This window comes from Coturnix japonica, chromosome 1 (assembly GCF_001577835.2).
Source record: "Coturnix japonica isolate 7356 chromosome 1, Coturnix japonica 2.1, whole genome shotgun sequence".
NCBI lineage: Eukaryota > Metazoa > Chordata > Aves > Galliformes > Phasianidae > Coturnix > Coturnix japonica.
The window spans coordinates 112,214,183-112,241,485 of NC_029516.1; the positions used below are offsets into that span (position 1 = coordinate 112,214,183).

Below are 27,303 nucleotides of genomic sequence, written 5' to 3' on the forward strand. Positions count from 1 at the left end.
TCTCCATTCAGGGCTGTTTTTACGAGACTGAAGTAAAGTAGAACAATAAGACATGGCTCTGGGCAGCCTGGTCTGGTGGTTGGCAACCCTGCCCACTGCAGGGGGGGTTGAAACTAAAGTTGAAACTTTGAGGTCCTTTTCAATACAAGCCATTCCATGATTCTATAATTCAATGAGTCCATCATTCTGTGATTCTATGTCAGGTATTCATTTGTCAGCAGCACTGCTCTTGGACACAGCTAGGAGTGACAGGTTATTCTTGCCCCACTCTCTTCACAAGAGTCAAGAGCTTGCACAAAGCTGTTGATTTTCTGCTGAATTACTATGGTAAGCGCAGTTTCGTTAACTACCCTTAAAATAAAGGAAGCATGAGTAAGAGGAAGAAATCACTGAGTAAAGATAGAGGAATTCCTGAAAGGAAATATTGTGAATAGATGAGCTGAAAGAGGAAGCACAGCCTACAGGTGAATCTACATTGTTTTGTTCATATACCATAGGATGAATAAAATCAATACTCAGAAGGAGTTCACGCTTGGATACCAATTGTAGCTCTGCATGTTCTCAGTATTAAGATTCAACCTGCTCACATCCACATATAATATGAGGCTTATTATTCACAAGCATGGAAATAATGGGATTTATACCAAAATTCCCCAGTATTTATTCTTTGTGCATCTGGGAAGAAGCAAGTCATAGAAAACTGGGAATGCAAACAGGAATAAGAGTTTGTTTCAGTTTGAGGATGTGATTTTTGCACCGCTCTTGGAGGAGGTAATAATCAGTGGAATGGCATTGTTTCCAGAGAGCCTCACTGTAGAGCTGGTATTGAACCACTTTCTGTTCTGTCTGGACATGGCATTCAAAACCACATCATTTGTCTGACTCAGAAGTTCTGTGCTTGGGTTTTCTGGGTACTTTACACAATGTGTAAAATCTGGAAAGACAGAAGGAAGATGAAAATGAGCAAGACGGATTGATATCTGCATAGTTTTAAGTGGAATGGTTCGAGTTATCCCAGAGTTTACTTGCTGGTGCTTTTATCCCCTTTATGCTGACTATTAGAGTATCTTGTTGCTATAGGCTAATGTGGAATGCACTCTGCTTAAATGGTCAGAGTTCAGCGGTTTCATCATATTTTTGCAAGCAGAGAGCTGGTCCTTAACATTTTTTTTCTTACATCCCAAGGGAAGAGGGCATGTGCTGGGAAAAAAATGTATCACAAATTTCAAGTATGCAAACTTGTGGGTTTTTAAGACTTTACTGAGAGATCAAGCACACACTTCACAGCGGTAACAGAGCTCGGGCATGAAGTGTAATAAAATGTGCTTCCTGGTATGCACCGATAGTACACTCACCTTATAATCATTCCAACCAGGAGCCCTGTTTCTTTCTGAAGCAGCTGGCATAGCAGCCTGCGCGCTGCTGGCAGTGCTACCAGCCTTAAGGGAGGGCGGCTGAGCGGGGGGCGAGCGATTGACTTTTTGTACGGTTGCCATTGAAGGTCCCGATGGCGGAGCGGGGAGGCGGCCGCCAGGGGCTGCTCTGCGCCCGGTAAGGAGCGGGCGGGCATCGCCGAGTTCCCCGTGTTGTCGTCCCACACCCTGCTCAGCTGTCGGGACTTTCAACGGTAACCATACAAAAAAATCAGTCGCAGGCTGAATCCTTGCTAATCCCCCCCCCCCACCCCCCACCCTCCGTCCCTCTTATTTTTATATGACAAAGGTTTTGATGGCTTGTTTCCCTGAGGAATGTCCTCCTCATCTCACAGCTTTTTCAGTTTTTATGTGTTCCTGAGTTTCACACACTTGCTTTTCCTGCTTCTCTGTCTCATTCATTTATCACCCCATCCACTTTTTCATGCTAGCTCCTATAATTATCTCCTATTTTAAGTGCCATAAGTACCTAAATACGGGAACCAGTGACAGACTAATTATACCAGATGATATCTGTCTTGGTCAACAGAGGGCTGGCTGTAGGTTTGGGAACAGGTTTCATTACAGTTGCTAAGCCTTCTGGTGGCTGACATCACTGTCACCCTCTGACTTTGCGAGTCAGGTTGGTGCGTGCTGAGGAAAGAGAAGGCAACAAGACATTCCTACTCTTCGGAAAGGAACCAAAACACAGAGTGAGTACGGATGGGTTACTTTGAGGATAACAAAAGTGGCAGCTGTAGAACAAACACAGCTAATTTTACTTCTGCTAAGCACTGCACAAAAATGCTTCTTGCTGAATGCTTATTATTGTGTTTGCAGATCGACTTCATATGTGCCACATGTGCTTATTGTTGTTGCATTGTGATTTCAAGCTTTTATGAAGTGATAAGCCACATACTAATAGCTTTAACAGAAGGTGCCCTAGCTGTTAACATGGTTACACCTTGCAAGAACAATATGTTATGTCCATTTTTGATTCTAGAAATATGCAGCATTCTATGCTTTAAAATACACAAGGTAAATGCTTAGTTAGTACTTAAATCTGCTCAATATATTATCTTACATAAATTCCTACCCTGTTGCTCAGTACTGCAATAAAAATTTGCTGCCTCAGAATGCAGAATATTAACTCATTTCCCAGGAATCTCTCTGGGTGAGGTTATGAAAGTAGATCTGGAAGTTACAAGCGCGTTTGCTTTTGCTTGGTCTTACTCAAAACTTAACTATCATCCAACTCTAGCATAGTAACAGGTGTTCCAGTATATTAAAGTTATTATCCTAGATTAGAGGAATCTCTCTTTTTTTCTCCTTTATTGCTTTTATTTCATCGGTGGAATATAGATGTAATCCTATAAACCTTCAGCTCATTAAAAATTGTGCTGGTAGAACTGTAAATGAGTTTCATAGTAGCCGGATTCCACCTGATAGCTACAACTGAAGTCACTGAAAATATTTGAAATGAAGTATAAGGGATATAGTGGTCACAATAGCCTAAATAAAACCAAACCAGAATGTTTTCAACATAATACTAATTAGGAAACATTGCATGTGCTCTCATTCCTGGATATGTTAATAAATGAAATGAAATTCAATTAAATTAGTATGTTGAAACTTTCCTTTATTTGCATTATGAGGACAAGAATAAAAATACCAAATGTCTTGTCTTTATGGCAACTCTTTTCAACCTGCCCTTTTGAGCAGGCAGTGCACGAAAGCATTTGCCCATGAGTAATACCTTATTAAGCTGTCAAGATTTGATGTGACACACTTTTCTACAAATTTGCATGCCTGATAATAGTCTTCCTAAATATCACCTTCAGGTCCTTTGGCAAAAAAAGTATCCCATCTGAAAGAAACATTGGATCAGATGTTGGTGGTGGGACAATCTCAGGACAACGTCTGCATGCGAAACAGAAAGTTCAGGCTATTAAAAGCTATATGGTCTACTGCCACGCTAATGTTGAGTTCTTTGTGCACTGAGGGCTTGTTGCCTTGTAAACATGTTTCCATGACTCATTAAATCCTCTGAAATAAAAGCTCTCACAATTCCAGTACAGTAGAGCTGTCATTTTTAGATTTAATTATAAACAGGGTATGTAATGAGCTACCTAACTTGTCCCCTTTTCTGAAGGAGGAGAATGGCTAGTGACCTCTCCTTTCTCCAAACAGCACTAAAATCCACTTTATTTGAAAGATGAAGGAGTGGAAAGTCCTTGACAAAATAAAAGGAGTGCATAGATGAATACCAGCTGGGTAACTAATATTTTACATAACAAGTAGGAATATATGTTTTGTGAACCTATTTAGTGTTCAGCTTAAGAGACTATAGTAACCATAGCAACTCCTCTATCACCTGTTTGAGACACTGCAATATCTTAATGAACTGCGCACCAAATGCTCTGCTAATATTTGTTGAATGTTAATGATATTATCTCTTGGAGAGAGCTACACCGAAAGACAAATGTGTGGAAAATATTTGAGACAGGAAAGAGCAGAGTGGTGTGTATCCTTTGCCCACAGTGTGCCCATAGTCACAGATAACTGCTCTGAAGGCTTCAGTGGTGGTCAAACAAGCCATATTAAAGGGAAAGTTTTCCTACAGTGATTGAAAATGAGAACGCACAGGGAGGCACCTAAAGTACCTTTCTAATCAGATCCCTACCTTAAGCAGTTATTAATTTATGAGTGCTGCCAAGCCATCTACTTTATTTGCAGGTTTCTGAATCACATAAAGCCGTAACAATAAGGATCTATGTGTAGTGCCAGTTTCAGTCATTTTAGGCTCTGCATTTCAGGTGCTCTTTTTTCCTTTTCAGTTTCCAAGCCATAAGTGATCAGGGCTTTACTCTTCTGCAGTTTAAAATATGAGTATGACAGATTAATTTTTCTGTGCCCCACAGCCCCAAGCATAAGTATTCAGGGATGGCCTGCAGGATTACTTGTTAAAGTATCAGCACCTTTTCCCAAAGGACTGTCGTAGCAGGCTTTATTTTTCTAGTCTATGAACTATTTAGGACAGCAGGTGGTTTTCAGTTAACTGAAGATCCTAGTGAATTTTGAATTCCCTTCATAAAAGATATGTAGAAAGTATATCATGGAAGACTTTGATTTCAAACCTCCATTATTTAATTATCTCTGACTTCAGTGTGAATTGCATAATACTGTGTATATAAACTTCTATTCCTGAGTTCACACGTGCAAAGTCAATGATTACCAAGTCATTTTGTCATTAGGCAACATGGTAGAAAAATTCAACATTCCTTTGTATGTGCCAAGGGTTCTTCATGTCCAGTTTCATACTGCTGTGCTATAGAGTACCAGATTCTTCCCTCTTAGTCCCAGAAGGCTTCCAGAGACTGAAAGCAATGGAAGCATGAGTGACTTGATGATCCAGGATCTCCAGGACTTCACTTGCAATTGCCATTTACATAAAGGACCTTCTTGGTGCCCAGTATTTGAAAAAGGCCTTTACAAAATGGGAGATGGAATCTTTGTAGAATCAGAGTTGTGTTGGAAGAGACCTTTAGAAGTTATCTAGTCCAACTCCCCTGCAATGAACAAGGACATCTGCAGCTCAGAGCCCCATCCACACTGACCTTGACTGTCTTCAGGGATGGGGCTCCTACCACCTCTCTGGGAAACCTGTGCCAGCACTTCACTACTTTTACTGTAAAGAACCTTTATCTTATAATCAACATAATATCCCCTCCTTAAGTCTGAAACCATTTCCCCTTGTCATATTACAGCAGACCCTACTAAAGAGTCTGTCCCTTTCTTTCTTATAGCCCCCTCTTAGATACTTGAGATATACTTCATAGTTTATTGCTGCAGAATACAAGGCAATGAAGATGCTGGAAAAACAGTACGTGCATATATGACAAGGTGTGGCACTGGGGATTAATATATACATGAAACATGCATGAAGGCATGCATTAACCTTGCACTCAGTGCAAAATAATGATGTTGGAGAATGTGTTGCAGGCAAGGCTTAGAAGGCTTGGTTGTCCCCGTAAAAAGCCCACATGTACTCATGAAATATGACAAAATTAGCAATATCTGTGACTTTTAGCATCAAAGTGACTAATGCAGACTAATAATAAGCTGTGGAAGAAATGCAGAACTAGAGCCTGGTGATATGCATTTAATCTCTGTGCTGGTCTTCATATTTCAAAGTCTTTTCAGAATCAGATATTCCGAGTTACTGATCTTCATGAAAAAGATTAAGAACACAAAAATAGAATCTTCTTGAACCAGTCTGTGTTGTTGTTGCTGTTGCAGTTTTTTAATATAATTTGATACTTATTTTAGTATTTTTAATAAGGGTACCTCATGGAACAATAATCGAAGGACTGAACTATGAAACTGGTTTGCCTGGAACCTGGAGAAGTGCATTACCTTTGCTTTCATTATCTTTTGTTACCAGTGCCATGTAACAAAAAGAGAGGCTCAAGAAGGGACACATCTGGAATTGTGAGCTAAATAAAGTAAAAATTCTTTTGGAAACTGGTAAACCTATACTATATATGTCTGTAATTAAAAAGAGTGAGGTATGCTGGATCATAAAAGTACCATCTGAAAACAGTTTAGAGGTTAGAAAAGGGCTACTTGGCACAGGCAGAAGGGCAAGCCATGACCAGCCCTGTCCTCTCAGAGCAGCACTCCCGATGGGCCTGCTTCACAGTGCCACACTTCAAACCTCTCTTGTGCTGGTGTACAGAAAGAATTTGAGGCAGTGCTCCTGGTGAGAAAAAGCATTAATTTCCATTGGGATGACTCTTTCCTGCTTTGCTGCTTTGATGCTTTGTGGTGTCTGTCCACATCCTTGAATTGCTTAACTTAATATTTTCTGCTAAGAACATTCTTTTGTTTTTCTCCTAAGTCCTTCTCCTGCTTTTCTTATTTGAAATTAGAATAAAGTGACTTTTTTGTGCATAAAACTTCTCAAGTAAACGTATTACATTATCAGTACCAAGAGCACACTGAAGCAGTGGGAAAGGATACTAATTCAGTGTTTCATAAGTAAACTGACCTTGAGGGTAACCTGTGAACTCCAGAGGCTACAAGTCAAACCCTGAGTCATGTATATTCGCACATTCCCAGTTGTATAAAGAGGCTCTCCCAAGCCAGAGGACTTCAGGATTGGGTTTAGTTTTTTGTTGTCGTTCCCCTGCTCACCCCCTGCAGGCTTAATCCTCACCAGAAGCATTGCTATGCATTGGCATCCTGGCTAGAGAAAGGGAAAACAATCTTCAAGCTTCTTGCTTTTAAACAGAAGGAGAATTTTCATTTTATTTTACCCAAAATTTTTAATGTGTTTGTGTTAAACACACATACACACAACATTTTCTAGAAATGACTGCATATTTAGGAAAGCAAAGGTAGCTTCAATAAGAAGTTGAAGAATTAGAACGGGGGGAAACCAAACGCCTGGCCCATGGACATGAGCAGCTTACTGGATGCAGTTTGTATTGCTGCGCTTTAAGGCTCAATTCTGAGTCCTGTGACAAAGAATACTTTACTACACAAGGTTTCTTTTTGACTGCTGTGCTCTATAGCCAATAGATAACTTTTCCATCTCCTGTCCCTGCTTCACAGAAGCACATTTTCCACACGGAGGCAGCTGGCATGGATAGTTGGAACTGTGGGAAGAAAAGATAAGAGAATTCCCTGAGGGAATACTCCTTGGGGAGGCTTTCTTGTAAAATCAGGTTTTATGAGAAAATAAAGATTATTGCTGAAATTTTGTTGCTTTTTCTGCCTAGAAAAAAAAGAAAAAGAAACAAAACAGATTTTAGTCTGACTGGATTTTTTAGGTAAATTCAGCTGTGTTGATCAGAGCTGAAATGTCTGATTTCAAGTCGGTGAAATGCTGGTTGATCTTCCCAACAGTGGTACTTTGTTTCATGGGATTTGTAGAGAGATGCTTTTGATATGTGCCTGAATCTTTACTTGCTTAACATGACTCATTCTGTAATTGATTTTTGAAGTCAGTCACTAAATAAGTGTTTGATAGCAAATGCAGAGTAATGAAATGGCTTTTTTTTCTTTCTTTTTCCCCCATGCTAATGAGGGCTTGCAGAAACACAAAGCGTGTGTTCTTATTATTTTCTCATTCTTGATTTCATGGATGCTTCTTAAATCTCTACTATTAAGAAAAAAACACCAATGTCATATAACTATTACTTTTAAAAGTAATGAGGTATCATTGCCAATCATCAACTAGCAAATACATAAAAGTAACCTCAGTGAGCTAATTATGATTTGTATTACATTCGGCATGTACCTGTACTAGAAAACAGATGGTTTAGAACCTCTGAGAACTTCTACCATCCTTCCTTGTCAGTCTTCTTAACTCATTGTACTTCCATACAATTTTGGAACAGACTTTCAGAGACTTCTTCCCACTGATTTATTACAGACGACTGTGCACCAACTTGTTCAGCCTAGCAGATCAAGCATCTGTCTCGTAGCACAGATGCAGTGAAATGAAATCCAGAAGTTAATAGTCTTTTGATTAAAATAGCTGAATCAAAAAGTCTAGTCAGTTTTGCCATTAAGGCGGTACAGATGGATCATTTCATACCACGTTTCTGTCTGTCTCAGCCACAGATTGTTTAGACTGTGTAAGTGATGGAGGAAGGAGTTATTCTGAAGACACCTTTCTTCTCTCTTGCCTGTGGCTGGTGCAGCCCCAAGTGAGACCAGAGCAGTCTGAAGGATGCTGTAAATAACTGAGCAAGGGGAATGGTCTTCTAAGGACCTCTCCATGGAGAGGGCTGCAGTGAGCTCTCATCTCTGCCTTTTCAGTGATACCCTGCCAAGAGGCTGAGTCATCTTGCTTGAAAGGTAATGGATTTCTCAAAGGTCAGCCTTAAGGACTTTGTACACTGCAGCTTTCAGTCTCCATTTGTAAATTGAAGGTTGCCTGACATTGCTGGTCTTATTTTCTGAACTTCTGTCGGTTGTGCGTTTAAATACCCACGTCAGACACTCTGCCAGGGTAATTAGTTCATCTTTCTTCCATTCACCACAGCAATGTTGATAAAAGCAGTTAAGTACTGCTTTGCAAGGTTCAACAACTCTGCGCTTTCTTATATGCATTAGCTATGTGTTTTACAATTAGTGTGACACTTTCACATCTTGAGAACAGCTTTTTTTTTTTTTTAAAATATATTGATAGTATTTCAGTCTTATTTTAATTTTTATGCCATCTTTTCAGAAATCTTTCCAACTTACAGCTTTCTAATTCAAGTGTTATTGTGCCAGCTCTACTGGAGGTTATTTTTACATTCCAGAGTTGCCTGGAGTTATATATTCTAGTGTTATCTGGGGTTATTAAATAGCATTTTGTATTCTGAACATCCAAGTCTTCCTGCAGGTGCCAATTTGAATCTGCTAGGGGAGGAACTATTAAAAACATTAGAAATGAATTGCAACATTAGTTTGAATATGAATATTACCTTTTCCTCCCAAAGTGCAACTGTTCAGCTGCTTGTTTATTTTAAAAAACACACACATCTTTGTTTTTCCAGTTGTCTATTGCAAAGTAAAGGCAATCTATTTGTGACAGACTTCATATCTGAAGACATTTAAAATGCTGATTTTCAAGCTAGGTTCAGTTCTTTCTAACCTGTGTGCTGGGTTCTATTTTTCTCTGCTCTAAGTCTTTTACTCCTACTGTGCATAATAGACCCTGAGGTCTGGTCCATCTCTATCTGGCCCAGCTCAGTGAGGACACTGAGTGGTTCTTCTGCCTGTAGTTTACATTGAATTCTCTGCACTAAGGAAGATTTCCATGGCAGCTGGAAATTCACCTAATGAGAAGAAGTCCTTTCTTTCACTTCCTATTTTGCAACCAGTGCTACTGGCAAGGATCTGGCTGGCCTGGACTACATAAAATTGCTTTATATTCCAACAATCAAGTTATTCCATGTTAGGTTGCTCTGCATCTGGTTTATCCATGTGAAACTGTTCTTGAATTTGGCAATTTATTGGAAAGAATGTAGCTAATTATGGAAGGCTTAGTTAACAAATTAGAACAAGTAGAAGTCTCAGATTTTGAAGTAGTTCTGCATTTCTCATATCATGGTCATTGCCTTGGCACAATTTTTAACCTTCAGGCTTGTCTACCGTATTGATTACCACTGAGCTAATCCTCGTTCTGCACTTTGTCCTTGTAACCATTTGTCTTTTAACATACATCCATGAGAATCCTTTAAGGCTGTCAGGCTCCCAGCCATGACTTTGCTCTCAGTGATGCAGGTGTTTGCTCTTGGCACTGTCTGAACTTACACCTGGTACCACCTTCTCTGGCTGCCTTTCTTCCACAAGTTCCCACTGGACAGACTGTAAAAGTTTCTTCCTTCGGGGCCAGAATCTTTTTTCCCTCCCCTGAAGATGGTTTGACTTTCTCACACACATACATACACTTGGGCGACAGATGCGAAAACAAATATCTGGAGGAAGGTTTAAAAACCAGCACAGGTCTTTTCTTGCATCCAAGATCCTTCTGCATTCTTTGCTTCCTATTCCTTGCTAATTTTGAAATGCTGCACCTTTACCTAAATCACTGTCACCAACAGAGTTTCTCTCTAAGGCACTAATTACTTCAGAAAAGCATCATTACCCTCCTTTTGAATGCAACTTGGAGGGGATTCTCCTGGATTTAACCATTGTAAAAGGTTTTCACATACCACATACTCAATTCAAGTGACACCAGTCCACTCTGCTATGTTTAGTCATCAGAGGGGAAGCATTCCTGTTAAGTGCTCTTAATGCACCCCACTCTGTGCATTGCAGCTGCTTGGAGCCATTGTGCAAGTATGCCTGACAAGACCATCACTGGAGGATCAATGAGTTGTCTCTGCTTTGGTCTTATCCTGTGCAGGGTGTTGTGAATAGCCATCAAAATACTTGGTTTGTGTTGCCAGTGAAGCATAATGGGATCCTCCCACTTCAGAACATGTACCTGATGAGCACAGCTGGCCCTGGATGAAGTGCTTTACATCAGCTTTTCCCTCCATCCCTCCCTGCTTCTCAGCTGGACAGTGCCAGTATTATGCAAACTCCCCTCTTGGTAGCACTTAAGAGAAAAATCATTGTTGTTTTTCAGTGGGAAAGCAAACAAGCAGATTTTTCAGACCTTCCTTTCCCTGTGACATACCCAGCACTGGAGCTTATCTATCACTTTTAGCTTTTATAAGTGAAAGGCAAATATATTTTAAGAAGCCTTTAATTAAAATCCTGGCAGCACATCACTCTAACAACTTATTATTTCACTTTTCTTTTCCTGCAGCTCAATTCAATAAGATTTCTTGTCCTGATAGGAATTTTTCTGGAGTGCGACTGCATTTTGCCGTGGTAGATAAAACCCTTACCGAAGCAAATCCATGATGTTGGGGCTTTTCTTCAGACATCAGATATGCCTGATTGTCCCCTCGAGATCAAAAGACAGCTTTCCCTTTAGAGGAACAGAGAGACTCATGGCTTTCTGAACTGACATAAAGCTAGGGGAAAAGAAATGGGAGAAGAGTGGGTGGTATGAATTTGTGAATTTTCTATTTCTCCACTTTTCCGTTCATTTCTTTTTGACTCAAGAAAGGTGTAACTCAAATTACAATGGCATTACAGATCTGGAATACAAATATATACATGTACGTAGCCTTTTTGTTTGTTTATTTTAACGGAAGCCACTGAGGGGCAGCAGATGAAAGCTGATCTCATTAAAATCAGAAATACATATATACTTGCTTTGAAGTTGCAATTGGGCTCCGGTATTATGTTGCACAAGGAGCAAAGTTTCAGAGATCAGGAAATGACCCTAAAGAAGGGAAAGCAGGCAGAAGCGATTGAGCATTTGCCACCAAGACAAAATGCCACAGCAGACCAGCACTTGCTCTTCGTACAACTGGCATACTGCATTTCCCTAACTTTCTGCTCTCATAATGACAGTTTCTTCTTTAACCTGGCACGAGGAAATAGGTGCATTTGTAACACCCATGGCTGCTGCTAGCATGAAACATTGCCACTTTGTGGGGCTGCTGCTGTGAGTTCTGCATAGCTGTGAGACTTGGGGAGTTTCTCTGGACATCTCAACGTTCTTGCTCAAGTCCTGGGAGCCCTTTAAGCAGACCCGGAGCAGTTAAATGAGAATAATCTCTCGCAGCGCAAATTGACTTCCCTCTTTGTAGCTCTAGACACTGTTTCCAGCTGCTTTCAGTCTTTCAAATCCTTGAAAGCTTTCCTAATCCTCATGTCGGCAGCCTTTATGTGCTCTCCTCCCTCCCTCCCCTCTCTCCTGATTGGCGAGGCGATGGCACGGCCTGATTCAGCCAACTGCTACATCCCTGCGCTGCGGTTTGAAATAGGAGCCAGGCGGACAGTTGCCTCCCCGCTCCTGACTTTTAATAGGCTGGGAAACTTGACATTGTCTTAGGAAGGGTCCCCCCTAGCAAAGGATAAAAGGAGGGGGGGGGGAGAAAAAAGTAAAAACATCCAAGACGAGGGGGGGAAAAAAAACTTGCGTACAGTGGGAAACTTGATGGATCCCTGCCCTGCGGCCGGCGGCGCAGCGTAGCCCCTTCCCGGCTGGATGGATGATGGGAAGCTCACCATGAGGCAGGTGAGGAGCGCGGCTCCGGGCGGGGGGAGCACCGCGCTCTGCGCTGGGCAGCACCGAGGCTTCTTTTCTTTTTTTCTCTTCCTTAACCTCTTGTAAAGTAAGTTTCGGGGGAAAGGGAAGCCTAAGAGATTTATTTATTCCGGTTTTCAATTTTTCCTTGCCGTGCGGGTCGCTGTGCGCCTGTTTAGGGGACGGACGGCGTTTGCGAGATCCGTAAATCAATTCCCGCTTGCATGTATTGTGTGGGCTTGTCTCTGTGACATGGAAAAGGAAAGGGCTCGCTGTGTTATGGGGCTAAACACGCCAATAATTCAGCCCGGGGATAATTTATTAAACTGCTCTGCGTGAGCTCCTTGCCTGCCACTGCTTTAATCTTCTGGTTGCTTTAAAACGTGGTAGTTTCAAGCTGTCTTACAGGCTCACAAAAGTACTTTAAAATGGGTTTTCTAGTGAAATTTTTCCCCAAGATTATTCAAATGAGTTTCTTTCCTATTCACCTGAAGGGACAAAAGGAGCTTTTATTCTCATTCCCCCAGTTAAAAGGAACAGTGGTGAGATGGTTTTGATTCTCACTGTTCCTAGTTCTGCAACAACAACATGCAGTTAGAAGAGCCTGTGGGAGCCAGGCAAGCTGGTGGGGCCGGGTCTGAAGGCTGAATCAGAGATCTGTCCTAGTTCACAAAGCCCTGCCAGTCTGCTTCCGAATCTTGCACTTAGTATGTTATTTTCTAGGTAGCCAATGGGTAAATGCGAGGAAACGAGAGAAGGTACTCTTCTGTATGGGTGTTATTCATTCAGCTCCCACTGGGACTTTTAGACTACATGCCCTGGGAGCGCGTGTGCAGATCTTGCACCTGTAGTGCAAATGGAGCGTTTGTTTTGTGTTTGCTTTCTGAAAGTGTGGAGGGAAATCTCAGCTTCCTCACCCTGCTCTCCTCTGAGTGGAGGGAGGTGGCGAAGGGAGAAGGAGAGAATGCAGGTGAGGGAGGGGGAATGGTATTTCCTTCTCCCACCAGGCAATAAAATACTCCTATTGTTTTTAAGAGGGTGGGAAATTCTTGTCCTTGCGAAGCCAAATGAAGGGCATTTTGTACACCGCGGACCTCGGGATGGTCAGTCGGATGCACGCAGTCATCAAAAGCCATTATCGCCGCAAGAGGCTACTTTGGCACAGGGGGTTGCCAATGGGGAACAGAGAAAGAAGCGGTTGCAGGCTGACAATAAAGCAAGAAAAAAAAAAGTAAAACGCTCTGGGAAATACGTGCTCCGCTCACCTGAAACATCCGGTTTTATGTCTTACTGAGCTTCGTAGCTGGTGGGTTAAAACAGAACGGAGAAGGAGAATGATATTGCGAAGCCTGGGTACCCTCCCTCCCGCTCCAAGGGAAGAGGTGAAGGAGGCGTTCCGCCTGAGGAGCAGTGCAGGCACAGGCACGGCGCTGGCTCCTGCATGGCCCGGCACGCCCCGGTTGCCCGCCGCCCTCCCCAGCTGTTGCTCCTGGGGAGGCAGGGCCAGCTGAAGGGCTGCCAGAGCTTGTTGAAACACCTGCCCCCGAGTGCGGTTTCGCACCCTGAGCCAAGGGAACGATTTAAAAGTATTTCCCCGGGTCTGGTTGTTTTCTTGTGCGCAGCTATTTTCGGTTTGGAAGGGGAAGGCTGGGCGTGCTGGAGGGGCTGGTGGCCGGGGGGTGGCTGCTTTTTTGGGTGGGAGCTGAGGGCTGGGTGAGCCATGGGCTAACTGTATGGGGCTGTCAAGGACGTAATTAGGGCTGCCACTTGGGTGAATGAGTACCACGTGCACCTGGAGCCCATGGTCCTGTTAGTAGTTTCCCGTTCTTATGGGAAAGAGGAATGTGCAGATGGCTTTCCTGTTGGCCTGTTTACTGCCCTCCTGTGTGGAGTGCCTACACAGTGTCCTCTTTCCCTCCCTGTCCTGTTGCCTTCCTGCCCTCCCCAGGTACTCCTATTCCCATCTTTACACCAAATGGTGGAAAGGTTGACTTGATTCCTTGCTCTTATACAAGGTTCAGAGACCAGCTACTCCCAACTAGAGATGATCTTGGTGGCAGCTACAACTTGGGGTTGAAGAGTTAACTGTCAGGCAATTGTGCTGGTGACTGAACTGGCCCAAAAGAAGCTGGCGGGTACAACAGTGATACAATGAACAACAGGTACAACAGTGATACAATGAACAACAGTGTATCTGGTATAAGTGCACTCATCTCCTCAAAGGGAGTACAGGAGTTACTGTAGAAACGTAATATGCAACTTGTTGAACAGATAAGGTTCAACCAACTTAACCACTGCACCAAGTGCTGGTTTCTAACAGGTAATGGGTTGGCACAGGATGCTGTGTTGAGGTTTGTAAATGAGACAGGTATATAAAAAAGCAGTCATTTCTTAGCTGATTGTTGAAAACCTCAGCAAGAGCTGTCTCCTTGCTGCCCACTAGAAATAAATGACCTCGCATAGAGGCTTCAGTAACCAAAATGGAAACATTTCCTTCTTGTTGCTGTGTTTCTGAATATCTTGTCACTGTGCACCTGTAAAAGTGTAAGTATTCACAGGAAAACACTCATTTTAGTGTGCTAGGATGCCGCAAGTATAAAGATGGGAACTACAACTGCAGTCTTTAAAGGAATTTAGCATGGTTGCAAGGTAACAAAACAAAAAACCCACAGCTAACCTGACGTGTAAGAATATTTTGCAGGAAACACATCTGCTTTGCAGATAACTGTTCAGTTTGTTACTTAAAAAGGCATGCCTAAGCAAGGCAGTGTGCAAGTGATGGAGACTTCTGAGAAGGTGCTTAGATTTTATGTGCAGAAAGGTGGCTTTTTGTGACTGGAGGCTGTTGCTGGTTGAATTCCCTCAGTTTGCTGCAGAACTGGAGAGGGCACTGTGAGCTCTGTTTTAAGACCCCTAAGCTCACTTAATGGAAAAACAAATGTTTGATGAATTTTAACACTGCATTTTCACTTACTTTCACCCACAGCAAATCCCTGAAGAGCAGCTCATGGGAGTGTCCTGGCAACAAATGCAACTCCATGCCTTGGCCTCTTCCTATTGAGGCCCTATTGACTTTGATCAAGGCAGAGTTGAGGCCTCCATCACAAAAGAGGTCTAACGAAATGACTGTTAACTGACAGGCCAGCTAGAAAACTGTTTCTAAGGCACATAAGGCCATTACAGTTAGTTACAGTGTCTGCAGTTATGCAGCTTTTAGTGTGTATGCAACTCACCAAATGAGTAGATGCTGTGTACGGTTTCAGTGAATAACACATGCAAAACACAAAAACATCCCCTTTGCTTACAGATGTTTAAGTTCTTAGCATGTGTTTCTTATTTCCTATTTTCTTTTGCATACCTTTTAGAATTCTTAATGTGTTCCTCAGTGGAAAAGCTGTTTTCGTATCCTGGGGTGCTCTAATCCTTAGCCTTGCTTTAGGAAACTCTCTTTAAAGTTCCTCCTGGGACATTTTGTTGTTTGTTTGATCTGTAAGGGGAGAATGAGCATCTCAGAGAATGCAGTTTTCCTGTTGTTTTGTGTGTGTACCGTTCAGAATAAAGAAAACAAGTGTACAAAGTCCTCAGGCAGAGAGTGTATCAGTTAATTAGTGGCGGAGCATTGCTCCATAGGAAACCTGGTGAGGATTTGGTGCGTGTGTGTGTGTGTATGTGTGTGTTGTCTGCCTCCTTTGATCACTTGTGTGGTAAACAGACGTGCAGTGTAGCTATGGCAACATGTGCTGTAGGTTGGTGGGAACAGAGGGGATGGGATCACCGGACAAAGGGCAGTTTGTTAGAGTGGTTGGTTCTGATTAGAAAAAGGTGGCACCAGTCAGGGCATTTAAAAACATCAGTTTTGCAAAACACAAATGTATGTTATCGGTTTCAAAGTAGCGTTTGTTTCTGTAGCGCTGAAGGAGCAGATCATATGGAAGATTGGGGAGGGGGAGGAATAATAAAAAGCAGAACAAAACCTTGTAAGACTTCGGAATGCAAGTATATTCATGCTGGATGTCCTTCTGGTTTTGCTGCAGAATGGATGCATTTTGCAAGAATGCATTTGGATGAACTAAATTACCACAGATAATGTAGTGTTTTAAAAATAAGACTTTAATGATGTAATGATGATAGCCTGGGGTTTTCTATTACATCTGGTCCTTTCTCCAATTCCACAAAATACGATGTTCATTTTGAGATCAGTGCTACTGTACCTATTTCACCTGTAGAGGTCAGACTTGAAGTTCTCAAAACCTTCACTCGTTAGAATTTCAGCCTGAAGCTAAACCTATAAAACAATGAAACTGGGCACAGCCACTTTCCTTGTTAACTTTGTGGGATACTCTTAAAATAATATTGGTTTATCAGCATCGGGTTATTAAGTTACATGGCGTTTCTACAGCTCGAAAGACACCAAGATTCAGCCTTCTCTCCCAGCTCGCAGAGCCTGGCGCAGAGCTTTTATTAGTGCCTGAATTATTTAGATGCGTATCTCGCTCTCTGATCCCCAGCAGGCCTCCTGCCTTTGATGGGGCCTGTCTCTGGCCCTCGCCTCCCACCCGGCACTGGGCCCCGCTGGCTGACTCCTTCCCCCACTGGCCTGTCCCAGGGCTTCCCCACTGGGAAGGGACGAAGGCAGCGGCACAAAGTGCTACAGCAGCTCTAGAGCTCTGCAAAAAAAAAAGTTGCCTGGGCTTAGAGTCGCTCTGCAAAGTTGCACCAGAGGTAAGGGGTTTACGGCAGCCCGGGGTCAGGGAAAATGAGCTGCTGGGAATGAGGAGCTTGTGGTGGTGAATGCTCAAAGGATGGGTATGCTGAAGCTCAGTGAATGGGAAGACGGAGAAGCAATTTGGGCTGGCTGAGGGTTGAGGGCTGAGCTGGGAGAGAGGAGCAGGTCTGTGTTCCCACACAGCCCCAAGAATAGCCTTTGTGAGAGTATGCTGGGGTTTGTTCGAACTGAGTTTAGGGGCTGTTAGGGTACAGTGCTCTTTAGCCTCTCCTTGGACTGGAAGTCTTTTATTGCAGCTTGGAGCTTGTAATGCTTTAGCAAGCTGTGAGGAATTACTGTATATCCCCGAGATCACTGCCTGAGAGCTGGAAAAGGCGCTGCAGGGTAGGAAGCTGATTTTGATCTCTTTCCTAAGCAATGAGAATAACTCTTAATTCTTTAAAAATCTTTCCTATTTGCTGTCATCTCGTGGTTGTTTATCATTATAATTTATATCTTCCCAGGGGGATATGGGAAGACTTAAGAAACTGGAAAGTAGGCTGTATTTGTTTGGCCCTGAAGTAGGATAAATTTTTTCTGGTTACATAAGTGTTGAGATGCTTTGCTAAGAACAATTTGAAGGCAGTAAAACAAATAGCAGTGTTCAGGCTTTTACCCCTGGCTTAGTGGGGCAGTAAATGAGGAGATCCACAGGGCTGGTAGGATTTTTCATTGTAGCGTGACAGACTGTAACAAAAACATTTTCTGAGGGGTGTTTCATGGCCTCAGAAAGGAGCGAGTGGAGACTCTGATACTTGCACCACGTGTTGGGGTGGGAAGGCCAACCTTGTGCATGTGCCTCCAGCAACACTGACAGCTGCCTGTCATGCTCTGCCCCAGCTGCCATGCTGCCTGGGCACCTGCGGCCTCTGGCGCTGCTTATCCATTGCCATAATGGATGTAAAAACTGGGAAGAACAAAGTTCTCTGTTACTGCTTGAAGCTTTCTGGGGTACCAGAGACACTGGGGAATAGAGGATTGCCCTTGTGGGAGCAGCCTTCTGTGGGACGTGTGGACTGGAATCCTGGTCCTGCACCTGCTTTCTGTCCCAAGCAGGTGTCCATGACTAATAGCATTAACTTGGCTCTTTGGGCCTCCAGGTATTTAATTACTGAACAGCCGCAGTGGGGCACTGAGGCCCCTCCTTCCACCAGTGTCAGGTTGGGCTCTCATCCCTGGCACCAGAGAGCTGCTCGACTACTTTTAGTCAAGCAAAGCAAGAGCTTGCACAGATGAGACATCTGATCATTTCTGATATCTTCATTTTTATTTTTCCTTCTTAGAAACTATTCTGAGCATTAGCTGATCCTTTCTTTTAAAGACTTCTGGGAAGTCAGACTCTTCTGGCAAAATGGTTCTATAAAAAATTATATATTTTACAATAATTGTCCCATATGGAAATATGAATTCTTCACATTTATTTATTTATTTTCTGTTTTACTTTGATTTTTCTTTCTGAGGGGGAAATGGAGACATCAAAACAAGACATGAATAAAGAAACACGGCAAATGCACTATCTATATATTTAGAGCTGAAGCTGCCAAATCCATCCATTTTATCATCATAATAGCCAGCATCCAAGTTTCAAGGTATTCTTCATCACCAGGGATACTCTGAAAGTACTGGAGGGGGTTTATCACTGGAATATATGGGTTGTGCTTTTTTGGTTTACCCTAAGTTTATGCCTTTGCTGTAGAATCTATATATTCCCCAGGATGATTTAAGCTCCATTGACATTTTGGGAATGGGAGTGAATTTCCATTGACACTGCTTTGGGAACCAGTGAAGTTGGACTGATTTCTGCCTCGACTTCTTTCCTTCCAGCTTCTTGGCAAGCTGGGGCCTCAAGCATTCAGCCTTTTTTTCTCCAGTCCCACCTCATCTCTGGAGGCAGGGACACAGGCACATATTACTCTTACCTTCTCCTGTTCCACTTTTTCTGGGAGTTTGTGAGGCTGTAGCCAGAAACCTACACAACTCTGTTTATAATCTCACTGTAAAACATGTGTGCAGAAAATCTGATGTGCAGAGGAGCAACAAGAGGGAAGGTGAGGCTGCCTTGGGCAAGGAGATGGGCTGTCCCTCTGAGAGCACTAAGTGTGGACACAGTGCTTGGGAAGGTACATTTGACAACCAAGAGTGTGGGATACTCACGCTGTATTTTGGTTGAGTTTACTGTAAAGTGGTATCAGAATCAGTGTGCACTTTGCTAGATGACACACATTAGGTATGCAGACAAACATAATGCAGCTTGAGAGCTTGGGTTTTGACCTGTGTGCAGAGCTCCACTATTCTACCAACCCTGGTAGCATCTACTGAAACAAGCGACTGTAAAAAGTTAATGACTTCATTTCTAACTGGATAACTTCAGAAGTATAGATTAGGCAGACTTCAAACTGGGAGCTAAGCAGTTCAAAAGTGCACTATATTGTTTTGGTCTAATTAACACAACATGGTGATAAGACATTAAAGTAGAGTGACAACACTATACATTGATAACAGGGGACATTAATGCCTGCAGACACAGTCTACATTGTAAAAATCTGAAAAAAAGCTTATTATGTTAGATAGGTCAATGTGATTTGACCTAGTTTTGCTTTGCTGCTTGGAAATTATGTCAGTATTAGTTATGTCATCTCCTTGGATGAGCAATTTAACATCCTTTTTGCATTGCAGTGTTGTCGTAATATTTTATATATATATTTACCTACTCTCTAAAAGGATCCTTCAGGCTAATTTTGGAGATTCAGGGAACGATGATACAAACCCAAATCTCATGAAATTGGATTCTCTTTTCTCTCGCACAGAGGAGATGCATAAAGGAGTGATTTTAGTCACAGTGAAATTGTGTCTACAAAATTTGAGATAAATTTCGTCCCTCTTGCCTATAAAGCTCATCAAGTTCACAAATAATCACTATGCTAACTCATGTAGCCATGTACACCTTTCTCATGAAGGTTTTCCATGACTAGACAATAGAATTATTAACTTTGCCTGGATGCTTATGTAAAATAGAGTGGATTAAAGGAACTATTACACATGCTTTTCCTTTGAAATGTAGGGTCCCACCTGAAGTCATCTGTATATTCCTCTTGGAAAAAACTGAGTTTTTTCTTTCAGTATTGACCAAAATCACAAGGACATCCCTTCACATTTTTGTTACATTGTGCTTCCCCCCCCCCCCCCCCCCCCCCCCCCCCTTTACCATCTGGACTTGTAAAGCAAGACTTTGTATTTGCCAGGGCTCAAATTGTGGTACATCAGGGATAAACTTAAGGATTAAATGCTACTGTTCTTTGTTCTGGTGGAAAAATAATCTGTTGCTGCTGTAGCCAATTACAGTATATTGTTGAATGCTAGAAAGGGAGGACTCTTGTCTCACCCTTGCTTTTACCTACATACCCACAGCTACGTCCCTTACTGCTCTGTCACCACTGCAAGGTACTGCAAGGTTGAAGCTATTGCTTCTTAGCCTTGTTTGATCCAAACTGAGGAACTCTGATGCCTGATTTTGCCCCTGCTGAAATTAGCAGAATTGCCAAGATGGGATGGATTTTTCCCCTTCAAATTACTATGTTATTCAAGAGGTAAATTGTATCCCTTGTGATAAACGCTGAGCACATCAGGTGAGAGTGTGAGACCAAACACAGGCTTTCTTTCCCGTTTTGGGGGGTTTGCTTGTTCATTTTAATTTGACATGTCTTTAATTGTAAGAAATTTGTGCTTAAATTTCAGCATGAGCTTGCTCCTTGTGGTGGTAAAATAAAGTGAGAGCTGTGCAGCTTTTTCACTATCTCTTTGCAAAAGCATCAAATCTTCAAGAGGTCCCACTTAACTCAGAGTTGTTTCAGCTAGAATAAAAATTAAAACTGTAATAGCTGTATAAGATCTTTGGATATGCTTCAGATGCAAATGCCCTTAACATCTCTAGTTAACCAGCTTAATTGGAACAAAAGCCCAACAAGAGCAAGTGCTCAGCGATGCCTCTTCTGTAGTGTAACATTTGCTCTTGATCCCTAATTAAGCCTTGTTTCTGAAGGTTAAAAAATCCTTCCACAGTATAATTCTCCTTGAATGTCTCAACTGCAGAAGAAAATGTCATGAGAGAAGTATACTAATCCCTCCTTCTCCCTTTAAAGAAAAATAAGGTGTAAACTGCTTATGAGCAATTAGCAAGGACTGGAAATAAATATAATGTATCCCTAGAGCAGTATAAGCCCAGGTAGTGAGTATCTTTGTGTTTGTACACTGATGATCCAAGACCGTGATAGTTTATAAACAAATAAGAAGAACCTCTCACAACCTCTAACTACTGTCATGGGGAGGAGGTTCTTTTTCTTACATCCTGAGAATTTCCTTTGGAAGCAGCTCATGCCCATTGCTTTTTGTCCTGACAGCAGGCACTCTTGGGAAGAGAGTAACTCCATCTGCTCTGCAACAAACTTCCTAGATATTCAAGAAGTATGATTAGATTCCCCAATGACTCTTGTTTTCTTCGGACTGAGCAAATCTGGTTCTTCCAACATTTCTTCTCATGTCAATTTCTGTAGCCCACTAATTATGCCAGTGGCCCTTCTATGAACCCTTTCAAACTTTGTCAACAGAGGGAACCAAAAGTGGGTGCAGTATTCCAGGCAGGGCTTAAGAAGTACCTAGTAGAGTAAAATAGTCATATTCCTTGATTTACCGACTCCTTTTCCTGATTCTGGCCTCCTTTCCTGTCAGGGAACACTGGTGGCTTATGTTCAGTGTGATGCTTCACACAGTCCCCTGCTACCTTTCATCAGAGTTGCTCTGCAGTCCACATTCTCTGCTACTTGGGATTACTTCTTTCCAGGTACAGGACATTATATTTACCTTTGTTAAAGCTCATGTCAAGGCTATTAAGAAAGTTAGTTTGCAGCCTCCAAGAGAGGCTTCCCAACTGAGGTAAGAAAATCAAAATAAAACCACACTTTCCCTCTTTAGCTTGATGTCAATGTGTGATTGCCCACAAAAGGCTTTAGTTACTTTTCAAGCATTATGTATCTTTCTGGACTAGAAATCCTGGGGTATTAGGTCATGGATCTTGTAAGATTTGTGTGTTTCCATGATATTTTTCTATTGTCTGTTTCCATGAATTTATACCTGTAAATATTGCAGAACCATTAGCTTTAGGAAGACAGATTGTGTCTCTGTGGTCTAGAAAATCTGGAAACTGTTATGAGACTAAGCAAGTTAGTGGAGAAGGGCACTTTATTTCCCAGTTTGTCTCGAGCCGATGAGGTGAGTATGCCTCGAGAGACAGCAATGCTGTTTTATTGTTGGAAGCAAAGTCTGTGTTTGTTGCTCTAGTCAATGATTTTTCACCTTTCAGGGTCAAGCCTCACTGCCCCCTTCCCATCTCTGCTTTACTGTTTCTGATACTGCTCCCTCACCTTCCTGTTGGCAACCTCCTGCTCTATCACTAGGTATCTGGACAGCACTGGAGCTCGTAGGAGTTGTAGGGTGAACATGGTAGAAGAGAGGTACAGTGCAGAAAGAGGCGAAATGCTATCTCCATCTATTTTCAAGTGTGTTTTTAATCTCATTTGGGAGGTAGGCTTTGCCAGCTTGGGATTTCTGCTCTGGCTGATGGGCAGCTGGCAATTTGAGCATGACAAACAAGAAGGAGATTGGCATTTTATTATTTCCCCCCCACACTCTTCACTTTTCATAAAATGATGTGGGTTGAATGGGACTTTAAAGACCACCTAGTTCTACCTCCACTGCCATTAGCAAGGATGACTTCCACTAGATAGGTTGTCCAAAGCCTCACCCAGCTTGGTCTTGAACACATCCAGGGGTGAGACATCCACACTTTCTCTGAGCAGCCTGTTCCAGTGCTTCACCACCATCATAATAAAGAATTTCTTCATGTGGGCTTTCTCAGTCTGTCTTTATAGGTGAGGTGCTCCAGGACCTCTGATCATCTTTATGGTATTCTTCTGGACTTGCTCCAACAAGCTCATGTCTTTCATGTGCTCCGGACCCTAGAGCTGGGAGCACTGCTCCAAGTGGGATCTCATAGTGCAGAGTAGAGTGAGAGCATCACCTCCTTTAACCTGTTGACTGTGCTTCTTTCCATCAGTGAACTGGAAATTTTCCTTGAAAATCCTAAGTTTGAAAATATTTTTGGGTGAAGATTTTTGAGGGTTGATGTTTTTGTCATTAGTTGATGCTGTGCTAGGGTATGATTAAAACGTGTTTACCTTTTTGAGGTACTTGAGAGGAAAGAAAGTGTAAGGCAGGGACAGATTTGGCTGTTTGTGCTTTTCCTGTTCAAAAGGAAAAGCAGGTTTCCATTTTTCTTGACAGAAGTGCATTTTAAAATACTTGGATAGGTTTCTGAGATGAGAATAGTTACTTAGAAAATAAAGGACAGAAGTGAAAAACGGAAAGAGAACTGAAGGAGAAATTACTATGTGGGAGGAAAAAACAGAGCAAGAGAAACCTGGAGAAAGAGGAAAGTTATCAGTCTTTTCTTAAAATTTTGTTAGGAAAGCTGAGGAAGAAAATTGTGAATACAGAAACTGTTATTGAAGCTTGTGGGGATTCAAGAATCATAGGTTGGTTCAAGTTGGAAGGTCATCTAGTCCAGCGCTCCTACAACAAACAGGGACATCTACAACTAGAGCAAGTGCTCAAGAGTCCAGGTTGACCTTAAATGTCTCTAAGGATGGGGCTTCTACCACCTCTCTGGCTAACCTGTGCCAAGTGCCTCACCACCTTTACTGTGAATAACATCATCCTTATGTCCAAGCTAGATCTACCTTCTTTTAGTTTGGAACCATTTCCCCTTGTCATAGTACAACAGACCCTGCTAAAGTGTTTGTCCCCTTATTTTTTATAGTCCCTGTATAGAAGGAGGAATAGTTCATAAACTTCAGGAGCCTGGAGGCAAAGAGAATCAAGGCAGTGGCCAGAAAATTAAGGCAGATAATGACCTCTAAATATGTGCAAAGGGAGATAAAGGCAGTAGGCTTAGTTTCCTATACTTTCTCCATTGAACTGTCTGATCTGTCTCTTCCTGGAAGGACCATTTTTGATGATACCTGTCCTTTTCAGGCCCCTTAGCTTTAGGCTGTAAAGTTGTAATGGGGAGAACAAAGCTCATCTTCTGAACATGCCATTCCTTAGCAAGATAAATATATACTATTGTGTTGGATTTTTAAGCTTTTAGGTTTTTAAAGAGATATTAATTTTCTGGTCAAATTCCAATGCATATGGCTTTTTAAAACTTGAGTTTATTGTATAGTGTGTGTGAATAAACTTTTTCTACTCAGAGCTGGAACTTTGCCCTTGAGTTCTAGAGGTATAAATGATCAGTTAAGAAGTCAAATATGTCAATAACTATATGCATCTTCAATTCTGAAATCTGTAATCCAGGCTTATGGGGGCAGCATCAGTGTAAGAAATTATGGGAAATTCTATATTACAAAGCTGTGCTAAAAAGGGCTTCATTCCTCTAATAAAGACCTTTAGTACTCTTGATCGTGTAGCTCTTCCACTGTGTGGAGAAAGACCATCTTACAGAATTGACAGTCTGGCTCTCAGATAGAAGGAAAACAAAAGCATCATGCTTTATTTTGCAAATAGATGAAAATGCTTACTCCCAAATCACAACCTTTTCCCAAACTATATCAACAGCCCAGTTGCGTGAGATATTAGTTTTTGAAAGCAATATTGAAGAGGTGACATCAGTTAGAAGATTGTATGTTATGGATAGATACTATACAGTGCTGTACTTCAAGCCAGATTGAAGTCCAGCTTTTAGAGGTGAAAGATGACTGAGTTAATTCATTTTCTCACCTTTGTAGTGTTTCTGTTGAAAGCACTTAGAATTATCCATCAGAAATTTAAAGAATATGTATGAATATGTTCTGATATGCCGATACATGCCATTTGCAATTTGCATGGCATATGTACTGTAGCAAATTAAGCAAGGTAGTGGAGCTTGGAGATCTAGTTATATTTAAATAGAAGGCTGTTTACTTAATCTGTTCTCTTTTTTGTGTTGGGTAGGTAAAGGTTAAGGACGTCTTCAGGTGATAATGGACAAATTATGTAATTAATAGGGGTGTTTGTTGTCCAAATCCAAAGATCAAGAATATTTACCCAGTGTGTGGGAAAGAATGATACTCAGAACAATTAACACCCAGAGGAAAGTTTATTTTGGCTGGTCTGCGACTGTTAATTCCCTTGGTTAATGGAATGCCCAGCTCCATGTCAGTCACCATTTGCAGAGCTTAACTCTGAATAGTGGCTATTGGTCACATATGTTGGCCTGTCAACTCTTGTTTCAGAAATAGGATGCAAAGTGGCATGTAGATAAACTGTAGCAATTTGTTTTTCATTTCTATTTTGCTGTTGTTGTTGTTGAAAGACTTATATTTAAAAGGAAAAAAAAGCAAAACTCTTTAAGAAGGCTCCTAGTGCATGCCTGCTTTAATCAAGCAGGAGAATCTCCATGCCGCACTACTTTGTTTTGTAGGCAAAATTTGAGAGTTGTTAAGAGAATACAACCAATTTCCATGGCTCCTGTCACTTGTGCCCTGGAGTGGTAGGCAGGAGTTGTATTAGAAGTCTTGAATGGCGTTAAAAATTGTATGTAGTAAAAATGATGAGTCAATATTATACCTTTGATTATTATTGGTGATACATTCTGTTAGACTTTATTTTTATGAAAACAGTTGTAAGAGAAGATGCTTTTTGTGTCAGTTGTGTTAGCACTCTGTTAAGTGATGGTGTAGCCTGGGGCAGCTTTGACTTTCTGGTGTACTGCTTCTACAAGTACGGCAAATCCTTTTTTAGCCTCTCCACACTGTGTAGTTGAAATGAGCTATTTACCAGAAGAAAGGCTTAGACAATAACATACAGGAGAGTCTTTGGAAAAAATGGTACCTTAATTTTGTCTGGAAAATGGAGGTTATAATATTGACTTTGAAAGATGTTTTGAAGCGTATTTTTACAGTGACCAATAAGAATTGATGCTGATTGCTTAAGGAGGTGTAATAGTCAGGTCATGACTGTGAGGTTGAACTGCACGCTGTCTATGTGGAATATGCTCCTAAAACAGTACCTTCTTTCCCAACAAGAACAAATCACTCTTCTCTCTCTTACTCTCCAAAAAAACCAACCCCTCCAAAACACCCAAGCAAACCAGGCAGCTCACTAAAAGCGTTTTATCTTCAGATGACAAAACCCTAAAGTAAGGCACAGAATTGATGTTCTGGGACGTATTTGGACTGAGCAATAATTCTGATTATTGTGTTAAAGCACTGAATTTTATGTTCTACATACCATAGAGGAACAAAAATATTTGTGTTTAAAAAAATGAGAAAATTAATTGAAATCACTTATTTGATGCATATCTTAAAACATTTAATTCAAGAAGACATAGTCCTATAAAATATGTCAATTATGATGAAATTGAACTTTTCAGTAGGGAACTCTTCTGTCAGAAATCTTGATCTGTGAATGAAAGTGAAATACTTCTTGGCATTAAAGTACCTGGTGAAACAGGAGGTGAAGAATTCATGTGAATTTTTAAACCAGATAATTTCATTGTGAAATTGAGTTGGACCAGATGATAGGAAAGAGAATTTATGAAATCCAAAATATTTCAGTTCTACTAAAAATAAGCATGTTCATTTTTTTTTTAAGTCTCCAGTAGTCAGAAGTGCTTAGTCTGATTATGCATTCTGATTTTATTAATGATAATAATTTTTCCAAGTGCTCATTTTTTTTTTTATACTCATAGGATAACTCTTTTCCAGAATAGATCAATATAATGAGAAATCATAATATGGTGAATAAATGTCCTTAGCTTAGCCTATATTATTATCTTGTGAAACTACCCAATAATAAGCATTGCAGGTACCATGCTTCTTCTTGGTCTTTTACAATAAGGAAACAAACAAGTTTGTGTTTCAGATTCTTTGCAGACACACATGTATGTACCTTTCTAAGAAATGAAGAAAAAAGGATGCTAAAGGTTTCACAGGGCATCAGCAGCAGGCTATAATTCAGCTATCGGGATTGTCGGGGAAGCAAAAGAGATGCAAAACTTAGTAGTAGTATGTAGATAAGAGCTGATTGCAATCTTTAGTTGCTTAATGCCAGCAGTGATGTACCAGTAGTTCAGAAGGACATAAAGAGTATCCGTTCTTCAAACTCTGATTACACAAGTAATGAAAGGAGTCATAGTATCATAAATATTTAAGTGAAATGGTATATAAGACCTAAGGCCATAAATGCCTCTAGAATGACTTCCAGTGAGGGACATAAACTTCTGCTATCTTGCATTAGCAGCAAGTTCTTATGGAAAAATTTGCAGATGGTAATAGGAAGTGGTCTGTGTCTGTAGAGAAGAGAAGGCTGCTCCACAAAATATACTCAGTATGTCCACATCTGACCTGGAAAGTTTCAGTCCAGACTGTATAATATCAGTGTAG

The 27,303-nt window shown here is 41.4% G+C and overlaps 1 protein-coding gene across 4 annotated transcripts in view; it reads left to right on the forward strand.

The window, feature by feature from the left end:
* Positions 1-27,303, forward strand: part of MID1 (midline 1) — a 234,112-nt gene that overhangs the window by 83,687 nt on the left and 123,122 nt on the right. The window contains exon 1 of one of the 4 annotated variants that reach the window (XM_015886989.2): positions 11,784-12,054. The exons of 1 other annotated variant lie outside the window; for it this stretch is intronic. The gene's annotated coding sequence lies outside the window, so the exon portion shown is untranslated. Of the gene's footprint in view, positions 1-11,783; positions 12,055-16,549; positions 16,786-27,303 lie in introns of those variants that run through there. 2 more of the 4 variants (XM_032441298.1, XM_015886998.2) reach the window with 2 other exon arrangements.